The sequence below is a fragment of the Lissotriton helveticus genome, chromosome 1_1, assembly GCF_964261635.1.
Source record: "Lissotriton helveticus chromosome 1_1, aLisHel1.1, whole genome shotgun sequence".
In the NCBI taxonomy this organism is placed as follows: domain Eukaryota; kingdom Metazoa; phylum Chordata; class Amphibia; order Caudata; family Salamandridae; genus Lissotriton; species Lissotriton helveticus.
Window position 1 is genome coordinate 607,729,260 of NC_136057.1, and position 18,479 is coordinate 607,747,738.

The following is an 18,479-nucleotide window of genomic DNA, read 5'->3' on the forward strand; positions in this document are numbered from 1 at the left end:
TCTCAAAAGATTGACCTGGCGCGTTTATATTTATGTAAACCATTGTGGTCATGATTCTCTTTTCGTGCTGGCAGGGGGCGGAAACAAGCACACTCCTACACCGCAAATGTAATGAGCGAAGCATATCGTTGACAGCCTTGCTGCAGACAGAGCGTTAAGAGCCGGCAGCTTAACAAGAGAGAAAGAAAGAGGGAGATGTATGGAGTTGGAGAGAAAGATCAGAGACAGAGCAGAGAGAGAGGAGAGAAATGGAAAGAGAGAGAGAGTTAGATTAATATATTCGTCCAGGCCACAAGCAGCAAGGAATCCAGGCGCCTGAGCTGAGTGTGCACCGGCGGCCGTGAAACTGAAAGTACGGCCGGCCGGCCGTGAATAATTAGGGGCTGAGAAGCTACCTTTGATGTGGTAATGCGAGGCAGGCAGGCAGGCGGCTGGTGGCATTGTGCACGCGCTTTTTAGGGCTTGCGCTTGCGCAATGACCTAAAAAGCACATGCACTCAAAGAAATCGCCAGTGGAATCGCCAGTGGTGGTTAAAGACTGGATAAGCCCCTATAGAGCTTCCAGCTGTGCACATGTGCACAGCAGGCGAGCCCTAAAAAGGAATCCAGAAGCAATTGAAACAATTGACAGAACTGCATCAGGCTATTTCATCAACTTCGATGACTTTTCTGAGGATCCGAGCGAACCTGAGGAAATGCCGACATCATCAAAGACTTTTAAAGACAAAAGCAAAATAACTCTTTCATCAACTACAAGAAACTTATCTGATTTCTCCATGGATTGAATTTTGGGTGGCACAAGGTGTATTTGTCCTTATACTTTGGCTCATCATGGTACTATACTTGGGACATTTCATTGAGGGAAAATATGTTACAATGGACACAGCAAGTCAGAATATCAACTTGGTCCTGAAACCACACAAGTCTTCACACATCGAGAAAAGAGAACTTTCTTCAGTAAACTTCACAGCCAATCCTATACCCGGTGGGGTAGCATGGGACAAAACTAATTACGAAATCTATGGCCCGGTCAAGCTCTTGAAGTATCCTCATCAAGTTAAGGTTTCATTAAGTGACTTTGTAAAACCGAGCACATTCGCTGATGATTGGGACTTTGAAAGTATTAATCATATGATGTCAGATCTAGAGATGTCAGCTAAATTTACAGAACATGATTATTTACAGGGTTCATCTAATTATGACCAGATGTACTGTTACAACCACTATGGTAACCATTATCTGCATAAATCTGCTCAACCTAGAAATGTTTTTAATTATAACCAATGGGAACATTGTGCAACTCCACCAAAAGGCAGTTCGAAAACATTTTATGAAAAATGTCCATATTTCTCAGGGTTTAACACAAGTAATGCAGAAACGTTTTATTTCAAACTGTTAAATAAGACAGGAATGAAAACCATGCTTACAAATACAAAATTAATCTATTCAGAGACATTTTTTGACAAAATGAATACATTCGGTTTTGATTTCTGGAACAATAACATTGAAACGAAAACAATCTGGGGTACAAGAGATTGGCAGGTCAAAGGTATAGAATCATTGTTTAGAGCCTGCATGATCCCAGAACAAATTATATTCTTGAATGACACAATTCAACAGACAACCTGTTTCGGCCTAGCCAAAATTAAAGACTTAAACAAACCGTCTATTCCAAAACCAACACCTGACAGTAATAACACTACAGATGATGAGATAGACGTATCCCATATTTTAAACCAAAACAGAACACATCCTGATTGGAAAAAATGGTTGATCTGGCCCACAGACACAAATAACTGTCAAGATAGATTCCTGAACAAAAAACAGGGGTTCACATTAACCAGGCCAGACCCTAGATACTCCCAGCGACAACATCCAGGGATTGTAACTACATACAGTGTAGGAAAACTCTGCCTCGAATGGCTACAAACATCCACACTGGCAGAAATTAAGCAACACTTGACTTTACTTAAAGAAGGTGCTGACTTGCGTGATTTCATTATGGGACCACGCAAACAGCGTCAAAAACGTTTCATAGCGGCCTCTATATATGCAGCTTACAACGAAGCTTGGAAAGTAACTCAAATCGAAACAGCAGAGAAAATACGGGAAATTGACCGTGTTAATTTGGAAAAATCACTAAGTGGTATACTTCTATGTCAGGGTATAAGTTTACATGGGGCCTGTGAAGGGACTTCAAATAACCTTTCATGTCACCAGCTCGGCACACCTGCAACAAAAATAGAACCATTCTTTAGAAGACTTTCTAACGGGAGTTACATTCTAATTGTAGATCACAGATGTTGTGGCTTACTGCCAGGAAAACCTTATCTAGTAAGCGTGAGCTACATGGTCACTTGCTGTGAGCGAGTATTGTTTCCGAATGACACTCCAGACAGGGAGGGAAAAATTTTGCCCAGTTTGAAAATCTCTTCTATTCGAATTGATACTTTAAGCAGAATGAAGACTGTGCTCCTACAGACGCCAGTTCACTTGACGTCATCAAAAGAAACGTATGATCTCCAAGTTGCAAGGACAACGGGAGAGATACATGCATTGTTATCAACAAATTGCCCCCTACACTTCGCAGAAATACTAAGCGAAATCTTAAATATTTCTGATACAAATGGTATCGCGAGTGTATTTAACACCGCTTTTTCGGGACTGTTAACTCCATTCAAAGCAGTCCTGGGAATATTTCCCGATTTCGTCCATTCTGTCTTTGGCGGACTTCCACTCCTGTTGGGACTCGTAGCAGGCATCTTATTTTTGCTACTCCTGCTTCGTTATGGCAAGCCGTGTCACAGACAAGACTCCAGCAACAATGGAAGAAACGATCCTAGCTATACGCTATCGGGGCCGCATAACTAAAGTCCTTGGATTAGCCCGGCTAAGAGATCTGAATATGACCTGGTTTCTTTCGTTCAGACCCATATGGCAGAATTGTGTCTTACCTGTTTTGAGATGCATGCTATGCGGCGAGGAATGCGTGTTGGACACATGTCTTATACTACAATCAGAAGTACCATTGGATGCAGATACTTTGTTGGGTCCAGTAAAGGCTCATGCATTGTGCTGTCCCCAGCGGCTACCTATCCTGATGACGGCATTCGTGGAGACTTCACCACTACGATTGAAGGGTAGTGAAGTACAGGATGAAAGCAGCATCAACCAGGTACGGCCTTCTGTAAGCAATGCTGATCAAAACATCACTGAAAGCGTACATGCGCACGACTGCATGGTAGCGACATTTTCCAACTTGGTCGAACTTTCACCTGAGGCAGTAAACTGTTTTTTTGATAATCTGTCTGAAATGATGTTTTCACCAGAACAGAGAGAGTGACTATAAGCAAACGTGCACACAGCGTTCCCTGAACTCTGAATTTGGCCTTCGGTTTTAAAAACAAAGCTACTGACAATTTTTTCCTTCTTCCCCTGAAAACGAAAACTTTTTTCCCAAATCCAAAATATTTACTTTCTGGCACTTATCTTCTGCTTAAAGTAGAACTATTCTTAGAGAACAGAGCTTCTATTTTTAGGAACTCTAGAGACAATACATTACCTCAGCCTCTAGCGTATTTACAAGTAATTGTGTTTATATGTGATGGAGTGGTCTCGCACTTTTTTCTTCTGTATTAAGAGCCATTTCATGTGTTATTTTCGCAAATCATTCATGCTGAGATAAATTGTGCATCCTTTTTGAATGATTACACTGCTTGAATGCATACAGTACCTATACTCATTTTCGTGTATTTCGAATATGCCTATTTTCAAATGCAAAAAATGTATTTTGGGGAGGTTCGGTATACACATGCACTATTAGTTATGTTTACTATTGATTAGGTTAGTAAATATGGACATAAATTCGTGGAGTGGGTGTAGTGTGTTTATCTAGGGACCTGTATCGATACTCCAATTTCTGACCCTTGTCCGGTTATAAATCACTAATATCCATACAACGGCACAGAAACCAGTTTCATAAATTAGTCATAGCGCATGCTGTCACATTAAGCAAGCACTATTCCTCCAGCCCCCTAGAAAGCACACCGAGTTCTCTAAACAAACCAAGCCTCCAGCAAACCTGGGAAATCCCCGCTGCTATTGTTTTGATTTTGTTCGAGAACTCCTGTAAAGAATGTAAGAACGACCAGTTCTTAATGACATCCTGATTGACGTCTTATGTCCATCCTTACGTCAAACCCGGCACCTGCCCTAAGTAAACACACGGTGGTGATGAGCTTGGAGCAGCGACTACTTGCCGGAGAGCCCAGCTGATGCGAGAGCCCACGGACGCTGCCCCTCCCTTTTTGACGCGCTGAGGAAAAACGCTGCCATTCCTCTTGCCGAGGAATCCAGCCTCCAGCGTTTCCAGCTTGCCCTCGCGGGTAACTGGGATACCGAGTCCTGAGAAAGAGATACCAGCCCTCCTGCCTTCTAAATCCCAGGTACTGAACTGACTAACCCCTTACAGAGAATTTTTGGGTCAGACTCTTGGCAAAACAAACTTAACTTAAACTGCTACTTACTTACTCCCTCCTATGTATTAGGCTTAGGTCAGGTACACCGGGGTAGGCGTAGTTAGAAGCACCAGTTGAGTACGATTAGTCAATGTATATATGTATGTATATCTTTTATCCATTTTAAAGTAGCATATGGCTAAGAAACCATATCAATGCTTTTACAGTATTATTTTATAATCCTGCTTTTACTGTATGCACTTTACTTAACTATAAGTATTACAATTGTAGCGATTCATTTCTCTTGTATGAGAAAAGAGACTGATCAATAAATAACACCTTTTATTGAAAACGCCCGTCTCTCCTTTTCTCTACAATCTGGTGAAACTAAGTATGCACGTATTGACTGAGTAAAATAGCTGTCTTTTGTTTTCACACGACTCTAGAGATATACTCTTGATCAGGGAGAGCAAAGTTGTCATGTTCTATGGTTGTCAGAAACTAAATCCCTTCTTGTCTATCCAGGGAGGTTAAACTCCTCCTCGCCTATTCGAGAAAGTTTCTAGTGAACTCGGAGCTAGCTGGCACACAAAACTTAAGTCTAATATCGTCAGTAGAAGACCTGGTTAACCTCTGTCCTACGTCTACACTACTGAAGATATTATTCCAATGCGCAGAGCCTATTGGGAATATAGGAACTACACTACAACATTTTGCAGGGCCATACAAGGGATTTATAAAGCCCCATTGGCAAAGTCTTTGTTGAATGGGAATTTAACATCAAGTTTCAAAATAAGAGGGAACAGACAGGGCTGCCTCCTTTCCCCGTTGCTTTTCAATTGCTTTATCGAACCTTTCGCTGGATGGAACAAAAAGCAATCCTCTTTTCATACGGCACTTGGCATAAAAAAAGTATCCCTATACCCCGACAACGAAATGGTTTATACACACGACCTGGTTCCAACCCTAGGTAGCTTACACCTCCTGACGATTGAATTTGGGATGGTAGCAGGGTATGAGGCCAACTCCTTCAAGACAGACGTGATGATCTGGAACATAGATGAGAAGTATAGGCGGATAAAAAATGAAATAAACTATTTGGGTACAAAGGTGAGCCATTTACTAGGAAAATTGGCAGAATTACATTTTAATGAAATGATGGTGGGAACGAATAGGCTACTACTCAGCTGGTCCCATCTCAATGTAATGATATTTGGGAGGACTAACTTAATTAAAATGAAAATCCTCCCAAAGGTTTCCTTTCCTTTTAACATGAAACCTATCCATTTTAAGAATACTTGGCTCCAAAAGCTTCATGGCAGATTAGACTCTTTCACATGGGTATCTAAGGGCACAAGAATTGCAAGAAAGAAGTTGGGAAAGAAGTATGATAAAGAGGGCATTGCACTTCCAGATTTCCAACTATATGCATGGGCTTTTCAGCTAAAAACGTTTTAATTTGTACTATCTGATAAAGGGAAGTCCGGGAGTGATCAGCCTTGCTCAAAGGAAGTGGAAAATGGAGGGTATAAATTTGGACACCAGAAGTACTTTAACAAAATAAGGCTGCAGGTGTAGCAGGCAGCGGCACAAATGTGGGCATAGATTTGACGCACAACAAACCTGCCATAAGTACGCTCCATTATGGGACTCTCTAGGATCCCCAGAATGCCTAAAAGACAGACTGGCACTGAGTTTAAGAGAAGATAGTATCACTGAATGGGTCATATTTTCCAAGAGGGGCAGATATGTTCTTGGAATCAATTCCAACAAGTAACCAAGATGATGGTGTCCAAGTTTAAATTCCTTCAATTACAGAATTGGGCTTGGTCTGTGGTACAAATGACCTGGAAGAACATTTGATTAAGAGCTGGTAACAAAAGAAGGTGGTGGCAACCTGGTATTAGTTAACTATGCAAACACACAAAAGAGAAGTAGGAATATTAGAAATCACACTATTATACTTGGTGGCACGTGTTGTTTGTTTAAAACTGACCCCACCCACAAAATGTGGCATGCTTCATCATAGGGCTTGCTAAATGACACCCCCTTGCAGACCAACGCCAAAAGGTAGGGGGAAGACAATACAAACATAACATTTAGGGATTAAAAAATATAAATATTAGTGCAGAACATAGAGTTTAAAACTGGCTCAGGAATATAAGCCTATATACTTTATTCCTGGACTTCCCGTCAGGAATAAAAATAAATATAGAATGGTGGTGACAGGGATTATTATTAGCCTTTCACCCCTCCTAACTGTATATATGTCAACATGTTTCAGCCAGTTTGATGTAGCCCTTACACGGGTCTTTACAGATTTCATCAGGACCTAAGATCCCCTTTATTCCCGTACTTTCCTAGCTTACTTTAGTAGGTTGAGGATAGACCCATTCTGGTCTCAGGCTGCTTAAACACACTGCGGTAGTACATTTAGGTGAAAATGTAAAAGGCACACAATTAATGGACGGAATGCAAATCATTCACCCCCAGTCAAGAGATCTGGGTTAAGTTCATCATTGTTTTGCTCACCATGCCACCCCAGTTTAGACCTGGCCATATGCAAATCAGCCTTGACCTTGTGCCTCATGGAAACAGTCTAGTCCGAACTGCAAAGTCAGGTCCTCCCTGGACCGGAAACAAGTATCCTGGGACCGGTTTCGGGGTTTCACCCATCATCAGCTAGGATAGCTTGAATTCAGTGGCACAGTGAGCCCGGGATCCACGTCTGGGAATACCCGGGGCACTTAGGGTGAGAAGGCAAAAGACACAATTAATAGAGGGAATGCAGAACAAATCAAAACATTCACCCCCAGTCAAGAGATCTGGGTCAAGTCCATCATTGTTTTGCTCACCATGCCACCCCAGTTTAGACCTGGCCATATGCAAATCAGCCTTGACCTTATGCCTCATGGAAACAGTCTAGTCCGAACTGCAAAGTCAGGTCCTCCCTGGACCGGAAACAAGCATCCTAGGACCGGTTTCGGGGTTTCACCCATCATCAGCTAGGATAGCTTCAATTCAGTGGCACAGTGAGCCCGGGATCCACGTCTGGGAATACCTGGGGCACTTAGGGTGAGAAGGCAAAAGATACAATTAATGGAGGGAATGCAGAACAAATCAAAACATTCACCCCCAGTCAAGAGATCTGGGTTAAGTCCATCATTCTTTTGCTCACCATGCCACCCCAGTTTAGACCTGGCCATATGCAAATCAGCCTTGACCCTGTGCCTCACGGGAACAGTCCAGCCCGAACTGCCAAGCCAGGTCCTCCTCGGACCGGAAACAAGCATCCTAGGACCGGTTTCGGGGTTTCACCCCTCATCAGCTAGGATAGCTTGAATGAAATGAAAATGTAGCTGTCATAATCATTGTTTCATGCTATAAGAATTGGCTGTCAGCAATCTATAGGCAAATAGCATGTATGTGTTCTGTCATGTTTACACACATGCCACTCATTCATTCTTTCCGAGGACCCCTGGAACAATAATCATATTAAAATCCTACTAAGTTTCATAGTCACGAAAAGGCAAGGGAGCGATGGCGGATCCCTGTAGTCAAACACTAGTTACAAAAGAAGATAATACATATAATTATAGCCTTTGTCCCGCGGATCCCATCTCAGAGGTCCCATTTATGTCACTATGTCTTCTCAAGGCGCACTAGAACACTCTGACCTGTGTGTTCAAGGAGTTCTCTATTTTCCATAGGACACCGCCCATCTGCCTGTTTATTCCTAGCATTGAGGTTTTAAAGCGTTGCTGCCAAGACGACTATGTATTTCTCTGCTACCTAGTCTCCGTTAGGTCAGGACCTTCCCACCCTGTCCTTACTTCGTCAAGGTGAGGCCGCTGTCCCTGTACTTCTCTCCGCGTGGCGTGTAGGTGCCGGTCGCTCAACTCGGCATTCCTACTTGACGTGTATACTTCCCGTCACATGACCCACAGTTGCGGTCACGTTATCAGGACGACTCTCTGGTGTTAGCGCAGGACACACGCTCTGTCCTGACCTTCTATTTCCACCATATTGAGAGTATTTTGTTTGTCTATATTCCGAGTTATTTAAGGGTGGTGCAATGATGGCGTTCTTCCTGTGGATATGGAATAAAGCAAAAGCACTGTTGCCTCAGTCAATGAGAACTGAACAGAATAATGGTACATAATGTATTAATCTCTGGGCAAATTATAATTAATTGTGCTATCTTTATATATATATTTCTGGAACGAACTTATGTTCATACTCCAGCCAAAAGTGTGTTAAATCTGGTTCGGGGAGAATAAAGTCGGGGAATGCCTCTCCTTAGCAATAATCTTGCCTGAAGTGTTAGGATGGTATAAACCCCATATTTAATCATTGTGGGCACCTGCCCTTGTCCTATTCTTTCGTTCAAAAACATGCTGCAGTCTGGATATTGCAGTTTATAGTAACATGATGGCACTTAAATCCGAACTGTGGCAGGTAACGTGTGGACAGCTATATTTGTATTCACAACCTATTAAGTGAATTCCACGAAATTTCATTGTTTAACCCCTTGACCGCGGCGGGAATTAATGAGTGGGCATGTTTCGGCCGGCCCCAGCCATACTCCGCACACTCCCACTGTGATGGGGGCCATGTGACGCACACAACGGGTTAAACCATTCTCGTTGCTCCGGATCCTATATCTCCATTTTTTTTTCCCCTGAGCAGCAGAGTCCTTTTATTGTCTCGCACTGTCCAGTGGATATCATCCACTGTGTTTCTTCTCTAGGTAATGTGTGGTGAATTTCAGCATAGCTTTCTGACATCTGATGTTTCTCTTATGTTCCCTAATTCGGATCTTGACTTTGCGTGTTGTCATTCCTATGTATATTAATCCACATGGACATTTAATCAGGTAACTACGTTTTCTGTGTCGCAATTTGTGCTTCTTCTGCACCCATGGATATTTCAGACCTATATCGATACTCTTAGTGTCTTCAGTGAGGTTGCAGATGTCACAAGCACTACATCTAGTCTGGCCTGTTACTGGTGGAAGGTCCCAGAGTTTCTGAGGTTGCCCTTGCATAACATGACGAGGCCGAGTGTGTACTAGTAAATCCATCATATTGGCACTTCGAGAATAATGTTTTTTCAAGATTAAGGCCATTAAGTTCCAAATTCGACAATTCTTCAATACAATGCATTTTATATTGTTTAATGCAATGTAAAATGTGGTAACACAAATTGTGTTTGTGACTCCCAGTTTCTCGGTTTTTTCCAAAAGGGCTTCTCTGTTGCAATTGGATGCTCTCTTCTGTGCTTTTCTTATAATCCTATCTGGATAGTCTCTTTCAGAGTTTTTCAGATAGTTCAATTGATACCTTTCTAAAGTCTCCTATGTCTGAGCAGTCCCTCCATGGTGGAGAAACTGGCCCAGCAGGACGTTCTCCCCTAAGGATTTGTGGTGAAAACTGTTAAACAATAAAAGGCCGTTACTGTCTGTGGGTTTGTGAAAAACCTGGGTGGCAAATTTTCCTTCCCTGGGTACAATTACCAAATCTAAAAATGGAAGTTTATTTTGTGTGATGGTGGATGTAAAGTGCATTAAGGGGTTTCGGCTATTAAGCCAGTGTAGGAAATCATTGTGCGATAGTTCTTCTCCTCTCCAAATCAGCACAACATCATCTATACATCTGAGCCAGAGTTTTCTGCGGTTCCCCCAGGAGCTGTTCTGCGTAAACATGTGTTGCTGCTCAAAGGCTGCCACATACAGCCCGGCCAAACTGCAGATGAAAGCGCTCCCAATGGATGTCCCATGGGTTTGCAGGTAGATGGTTCCTTGGACTTCAAAAAGGTTTTTTGTCAATGCAGTTTTGGCCAGGTTTAATATAAATGCTCTTGGAGTGCTGTATGTCCAGTCCTGAGCATACAGTAAATCTTCCACCACCCTCAATGTTTCCCTTTGAGGGATATTTGCATAGAGAGATTCGATATTCAAACCTACCAGGAATTCCTTTGTAGAGTCAAATTCCATGTCTTTGACGAGATTTAGTACATCTCTTGTGTTCTGCAAGTATGTCTCCATTCTCTGTACCAGTGGTTTAAAGAAATCACCAATTTGTGATAACGGTTCAAGTACTGAGCCGATCCAAGACACTATTGTTGTCCCGGTGTAAGTCTATGTACTTTTGGTAATGTTTAGAAATAAGTAAAGACAGGATTGATGTTACAAAGGAAGAGCCCTTCCTGTTCTGAAATCCAGTCATTGTTCACTGCTTACTCCACTAAGGTGGCTATTTGTGTTCTTCTCTCAGGAGTTGGATCCCAGAGTAGGATGCTATAGTTCATTTAAACCGATAAGAGACTGCTACATTTTTTGTCATAGGCTGCCTTGGTCTGTATGACTATAGCACCTACCTTGTCTGCTGGTTTAATAATCAAGTTGGCATTCTGTTTTAGTTGTTCCAGTGCCTCCTTCTCCACTCTGGTCAGATTCCTAAATGGGTTGGACTCCTTTCTAGCTAGTTCCTAAACCTCATGTACAACGGCCTGGTCAAATGTGGCCACCACCTGGGGGATTTGTGAGATACTTGGAGTGAAATTAGATTTGGGAGGAAAGGTTGTGTCCCCTCTCTATTTGGCTATAGATTGCTGAGAGCCATTTCTCATAGCATGAAACAGATTATGACGGCTAGATTTTCACCTACAGGTACTACCGCAGTATGTTTAAGCAGCCCGAGACCAGAATGGGTTTATCCTCAACCTACTAAAGTAAGGTAGGAAAGTAGGGGAATAAAGGAGATCTTAGGTCATGCCGAAAGCATAAGGACCTGTGTAAGGGCTACATCAAACCGGCTAAAACATGTTGACATATATGCAGTTAGGAGGGGTGAAGGGCTACTAATAATCCGTCACCACCATCCTATATTTATTTTTAATCCTGACCGGGAAGTCCAAGAATAAAGTATATAGGCAGATATTCCTGAGCCAGTTTTAAACTCTATGCTCTTCACTAATATTTCTAGTGTTAGATCCCTCAATTTGTATGTTTGTACTGTCTTCCAACTCCCTTTTGCTCCACCCCATGCATTGGTCTGCACCCGGTGTCATTTAACAAGCCCTATGATAAAGCATGCCACAATTAGTGGATGAGGGAAGTTTTAAACAAACAACGCACGCCACCAAGTATAACAGCGTGATTTCAAATACTCCTACTTCTCTTTTGTGTGTTTGGATATTTGTAGGGTAAGTTGATATAGGAGTCTTTCCTCTCCCCCCTCAGTTGTGTTTTAGTTAATTATGGAAATCTCAGAAAAAGGTCGAAGCTTACCGAACCACTTATGGGGAGAAATAACATCCTTTCGGTTATTATATAGGGTAGTCAAACCAGCATATTTAAGACGGAACCATCTATTTTTCCTCCACAGAGTTTATTGATCACTGAAATGGCTAGTGAAACTAAAAGGATCACATGAGATATACTGTAAGAAATGTAGCTTAAAGAATGCTGATGATATCCATATGTTTATAACTAGCCCCCTCATCTTCTAGGAAGATGTATGTAAATTTGTGGATGTCCTCTTGCATACGCAGGAGCAGGCTACAAATTAAGAAGGGAAACCTGGAAGTTTCAGTCAGAAATACTAAGGCATATGAGGACAAAAAAACAAGCATTGGCATAGCCAATAGGTCTCGCTTTTGGGGCCTTATAAGTATTTAGTTATGTCGCACAATATCCTTAGTACAACATCAACTGTTGTATGGCTAAACATGCTCGCTGCGTAGGCGAGACCTAAACATGGAGGGAATGATCGATACATGATCTCACAATATATAACTGCCTATAGTATTACAGTACCTCAGCTTTCTCCACCTGCACTTCCTTCTGATCCAAGTAGTGGAAGATGCGTACAGCCAGGCATGGCTGTCGTGCAGGCTGCACTTTGCTGTCACGACTAACAATTTCAGTGTGTCATAGCACTCTCTGGGCCTTGAGTATGTCTGGGTTAACCTGACTATATCCTTAGCGTCTTGCTTATCCTCATTGTTCGGGAGGTCTTCTTCACTGTTTCAGAGCGCTTGCTGCTACCGGGGCTCAATATTGCTGCTTCTTTTGGCGGAGCTCGAGAGAAGGAGTAGCAGCTTCATCCTACTTCTCCGCCATCTTGGCCTTATGACTCAGCTCTATTTGTTATGATCTATACGAATATAAGTGAGCTAAATTTATGTTCAAGAGAAAATATATGGTTACATATTTGTCTAGAACTCCATAGGAATACATGTTATGGAGGGTGGCAGAGTTGGCATGTGTTTTTATGGAATGTTGCTTGGTTCAGGTTAAAAATTCATAGGTCTTCTAGGGGAATGTTTGTGAAATGCCTAATATTTGTCAGCATATGTGCTTTTCCTATAGGACAATTATGAGTACTTATTCATATGTAACTGCAGTGGAATGCACAGAAATGAGGGAAACCAGTTTCGTACCACCTGACCTTGGCTCATAGAATACTAGCTTACCTTTGAGCCCAGGAAAAGCTATTTTGTATTAACTGCTGACCACTTAGCAGGGATTCACTATCAGAGTGGCCAGGAATATATAGTAGAAAAAAGTAGCTGTAGCACTACGTCTTTTGACTTGGAGATACCAAAAAGGGGTTCTATTTATTCTTAAGACCTCCAATGACCCAGAACCCAGTCACAGTAGGGGCAGTAACAGTTTTGCCCTTGTCAGGTGGGAGGAATGTCTACCGAATTAGGAGAGTGGCTTAGAAGCAGAAGACTACCTTTTCTGATGGATGGCGAGCTTGGTTTTGTCATCTTGAAACAGGGACTCATGAGTTATTTTACAGTAACGCAAAGAGGAAGTCCTACTCAAAGAGGTGGGAACTGTGAGAAAATTGGATTAAATAGCAGAATTGCTCCAATAACTTGCTAGTGCACAGGATAAATCTGACCCATCAACTCAAAATATTCCTGGAAAGACTATCTGAAGAAGCCGGCCTAGCTGGTATTAGAATCTGGACTTCTCGGCTCAAAATAAGCACTAAATTCATGGTAAATTGTTGTTTCTTGTAGGTGCTTTCTGCCTTAAAACTTTCACAATTTATATCTCCGGTTCCCCATAACCTATTTTTATGGTATTGGTGTCCATTTGCTCATTAATTTGTTTCTCTATTTTTATAAATTGCTTTTTATTAAGTTCTGATCTTTACTTTAAAATTGTTAGTACTCCTTGAACATAGTGCTCATTTCTCTGGAGTTTGCCTGCTGCTTGTGCCATAGCTACCAGAGGCTGACCTGATATTCTCTCAGAACTGTATGTTGACCTGACCATAGTGGATTTATTGGATGTGCTCGAGTACCCCCCAATTTATTAATCCCATTTCTAACAGCCTATAACATAACTGGAATGCATTGGTTGGAGTGTGGCACTTTTGGGTGGAAATGTTGCTTGATTCAGGCTAAATCATCATGGACCCTGAAGGGGGATGTGATGATTACAAAATAATATATATATTTATGACCCTGTGTGATTTTCCTATAGGATAAGTATGATTACTTATACAGACATACCTGGACAAGAATGCAGTGAAGTGAAGGTGACTCGTTAAGTGCCACCTCTTCTTATACATTTTGCTTGACTCGGGTAATTTACATACAGGTAGTGCAGAGGGGTGTTCTATCTATTAAACACAGACTGAATATGTGTGAGCCAAGTTGATTTTCATGAGAGAAGGGTGATTACATATTCCACAACTATTTTGTTCAAAATATTGCTTGGCTCAGGATATATCCTCATGGATCCTGTAAGAGGACGTGATGTGTTTGAAAAGCAACACAAATATTTTGGAACCAAGATGATTTTCCTATAGGACACGTATGACTACTCACACTGAAATAACTGCATAGGAATGCAGTGACGTGAGTGACACATTGCAGTGCCACCTATTGTGGCAAATTCTGCTTGACTCAGACAACTTACTGTTAGCGTAGAGGATGCTCCAATAATGTCAATATTTATACTTGTCAGAAATGTTGATCTTCTTGATACAAAGCATGGTTACTTATTCATCTATTACTCCAAATGAACGCTATGGCTTGAGCGTGGCAGAGTTGTCCAGTGTTTTGGTGGAAACATTACTTCACTCCGGCCAAATCCTTCTGGACCTTGTAGGGGGTTTGAAGAACAACAAAGACCTAGAATGACAATACAAAGTCTGAGTAATTGCTGTTGGTTGAATTATTTAATGTTCAGTAAATGGAAAGTGTTTTATTTAATATGTTGCCTCTGAATAAAACTCGAACTTTAAGCCTGCAAATACAATACTGGCTGAATAAGAACCCTGTTTTAGCATCAACTTCTATGTCTAGCTGGGTGAATTTTCATCAGCATCCACAGTCCTTGATAAAGGGGTACCACAAGGCTCAATTCTGAGCCCCACCCTATTTAATGTGTATGTGGCCCCCTTGGCAAGATTCATCTGGTCATGTGGGTTTGGAAGCATCTCTTATGCTGAGGACACACAATTGGTCATCACTACGGACAATGACCCGACACTGACCAAAGCTAAATTTAAGAACTGCCTATTGACAATATCTACATGGATGTCTAACAACTCTCTACAGGGGGGCGCGTCTGCCAGCGCGACAACATGGCCGCTTGAACCTGGAGCTTCGTGTCCTGACAACAGCTGAAAGTCGGCTGTCTGAGACACGAAGAACCTGGGGGTCGAGATACAGCGCCTTTTGTGAGGAAGAGTGGCTCGGGTCAAGTATTTTCGACTGCTGCAGCAAATCATGTGACGTGAAGAGAAACACTTCAGGAAGCACGGGAACAGCGCTCATAAAAGCCTAGCAGACTCGACTGTTGGCGGTCGGTCCTGACTCTTCTAACAATTCTGAGGCAGGTTTTTCACCTACCAATGGGGAAACGTTGTACTGCTGTTTCTGAAATTCCTTTCTTTCGTCAGGTATGATTTAACTTGCATTTCTGTCAGCTCTGAGGAGAAAACACGCATTTCTGGCTACATTGTTGCCGCTAGACCTCTGCCTGTCAATTTTCTACCAGCACAGTAATATATTGACCTATCAACTTTGGTTTGACAAGACATGTGAGTCATAAACTGTGATATTGGTTTTTATTGAATAGGCGCTTGCATATTACAACTATTAATTTACTACGCTGTAGAACAGGAGATAACATATCCAATTTAGATAGTTGTGTACTGCCTCATATGGATATTTTTATTTAACTATTGAACAATACTACAAAATTATCTGCAGTAAAGATTTCATATTGTACTATTAAGTGAATATATTGTAGAAAACGTATCAAATCTGTATTACAGTATGCTGCTCCTGACTATCTCCTATATATATACAGTTTATAACCAACTAAGATGTCTGAAAAGTACACTTTGCTACATTCCGAACTGAGATTTTCTAATTACTATACTAGTAATTAACGTATCCCTTCCTACCCTGCACGTTTACTGCTTTATTAATATGTCTAGGTTTGGATTGACTTTACAAGATAAACATATTAGATAAATAAGATCTCACCAGTGTTACCTAAAATATAAACCTGACACAGAAGTATAGACTTGAACTTATTTTCTGAATCATAAAATAAGCCATTATTTACTGCTTTACAATAACTACTCTTCTGAACTAACTCTTGAGTGAAGTATTTTTAAACGGAAAAAGAAACGGCAGTCACAGTTCTATATCAAAAGACTGCCACTAAAAAAAATCAAAGATGCCCTCTGGGGGGAGGAGCCTAGCTCGCGACCGAGATGGCCGCGCTTTAGCTCGGCTCCGTTCGCCCGCCTGGGTTTTCACATTTATCCTGCTGTAATCCTGCCCCGGGAAGCCCTGTTTGCTGAGTGGTGGTGCTACGACGCTCTGCAGGCACTTACCTCTTGTTCCGGTTATCCTGGCTGCTGTAGATCCGGTGCAGTGCCCCCGATTGTGTTGGGGTGTCGGAGGCGGACTGGCTTGGATCTTCTTGCCGGCTCCCGGGCCAGACGGAGCCTGCGGATCTGCCCTCCGGGGCGCGGAGGAGGTGGTCGGAGGGCCGTTGTTCGTGTGGGCCGGAGGTCCTTCCTGGCCGATTCCTGTGGGGAGGAGGCCTATGGTGGAGGCGCTGCCTTCCGTGGTCGAAGCTCCTCGTGTGTCCGGCTTGCTCTCCCTTTGTTCTCCGGTCCGGCCATTTTGATTTTGCCGCCCGGACTCGGAGAACGGGACCGGCGGCGTTGGGTGGCCGGCGAATCCCTTTCTTCTGGTGGCCCCCCTTCCTGCCCGGGGTGCTCTGTTGCCGGTCAGCGGGACTTTGTTTGCCTTACCGCCGCCTCGGCGGAGATTTACAGCCGCGCTGCCTTGTCGGACTCTCAAAATGGCGGCCGACCCCGAGTGTCTTGACCGGGCCTGGGCGAGCGCTGGGGGCCCGCCGCATGGCCCGGGTGCCCGATACTGTGAATGTTTCCCTACACTTAAGGAGTTACTGGACACCCTGCTCTCCTGGCGGCTCTGTGTGACCGCGCCTATCCTAGCTTCGGAGATGGTTCCTCACGGCGGGCCTCCTGGGCCCCCACGGCCAGACGTGATTGTGCCGCCGCGGGGTGCGGCTGGAATTATCCTGGCGGACTTGGCCCCGGCTCCGACCGCTTCTGCTGCTGTACGGAACTTGATGGCGCCTCCTCCTCCTGCGCTACCTTCGTTCTCTCGGGCCCGGGAGCTGGATTTTACTTGGCCTGGCCTTCATGACTCTCCCGCTTCCTTTCGGTCGCTGCTGCCCGGCGATGTATCCTGTGCTGGCCCAGATGGGTCGGTTCTTCTGGACATATCCTTGGACTTGTGCCTGCATCGTTTGCTACACTTCGTGACTTTCCTGGATCGTCCGTGTTCCACTTTACGTGCTTTTTCCGGACTGCCGTTGGATCTTCCTGCTGTCTGTCTCCTGTTCTTCGTAACCTGGTCCTCGCTGGATCGGACCGTTTCCACTTTGGACAAACAAGGACAGGGCTAATGTATATTGGCATCTGTGTGCGGTAGTCTTGCACTGGTTTGGATGGTCAACCTGTCCCGGTATGGTTCTGTGTGATTGACTGGTGCCCCTGGACTCTAACCCGATGTTCTTTGGCTTCCCGGGGACTTGGCTCCTCGACTCAGGCGGGTGGCTGGGTGCGTTTACTCCTGTCTCCCGGCCCTCCCCCGTGTATGTCTGTGTGTGTTTCCCATCCCTCGTTTCCTTCTCTTCCCTTCCCATTTTTGTCTTTGTTTCCGACTTAACTTTGCTCCGCTATATTTCGGGTTCTAATTAGGGCGACAGGCACGCTGCGGGGGGGTAGGCCGTAGCCTTCTGCAGGGGTGCAGGGTGGGCTTTAGGGGTGGGTTGGGGGGGGTCTGTCCGTATTGGGGGGTCTTTTTCCTCCCTTATTTCCTCTCCTTTTTGTTCTATGGCTCTTGTGTGTTCACTTTTTCCGGGACTCCGTCTCCTCCTGTATCCCCCTGGGGAGTTTCTGTGACTTTCGTATTCCGGTATGTATCTGATTGTAGCTCGCTGGGTAATTCGGTATCGATTTTTGCTATGTCGCTTGCCGGACTCTATTATCCTGCTTTCACTCCTGGGGGTGCGTGGTTTGGTGGGAGTCCCTTCTTTCGTTCCCTTTTTCCCTCTCCCCTTTTTCCTCCTTAATGGGGGTCTTTTTATTTTGTTGGGATGCGTATCGTAATGTCTTTTATTATGTGGGCCTTTTTGATCATGTCTCCTCATTTTGGGTGGGGGCGGCGACGGGTAGGTGCTGTTTGATTGATGCCATTGTCGTTTCTTTATATTCCGATTACGTTTATACTCTTTGATAGCTATGTTGGTATGGCCTCTTTTGTCATTCTGTGACCGTAAGATGGCGGCTTGCCGCGGCCCCTCCCTGGTTGTTTTTTGCACGGCCCATGATTCTTCTGTTTCCCCACCCCGCATTAGAAAATTAACCTTTTATTGTCCTGTTCTTGCTGATTGCTCGATGCTCCTTTTGTTTCTCCTGTGCTCCTGGTGACATATCC

At 43.6% G+C, this 18,479-nt stretch overlaps 1 long non-coding RNA gene across 1 annotated transcript in view; it reads right to left on the bottom strand.

Annotated features, from left to right (window-relative positions):
* LOC144814608 (uncharacterized) overlaps positions 1 to 18,479 on the bottom strand; it is a 225,680-nt gene that overhangs the window by 170,056 nt on the left and 37,145 nt on the right. Inside the window, exon 2 of the long non-coding RNA XR_013606917.1 lies at positions 14,401 to 14,615. This is a non-coding gene — a long non-coding RNA (uncharacterized LOC144814608). The remainder of the gene's footprint in view (positions 1 to 14,400; positions 14,616 to 18,479) is intronic.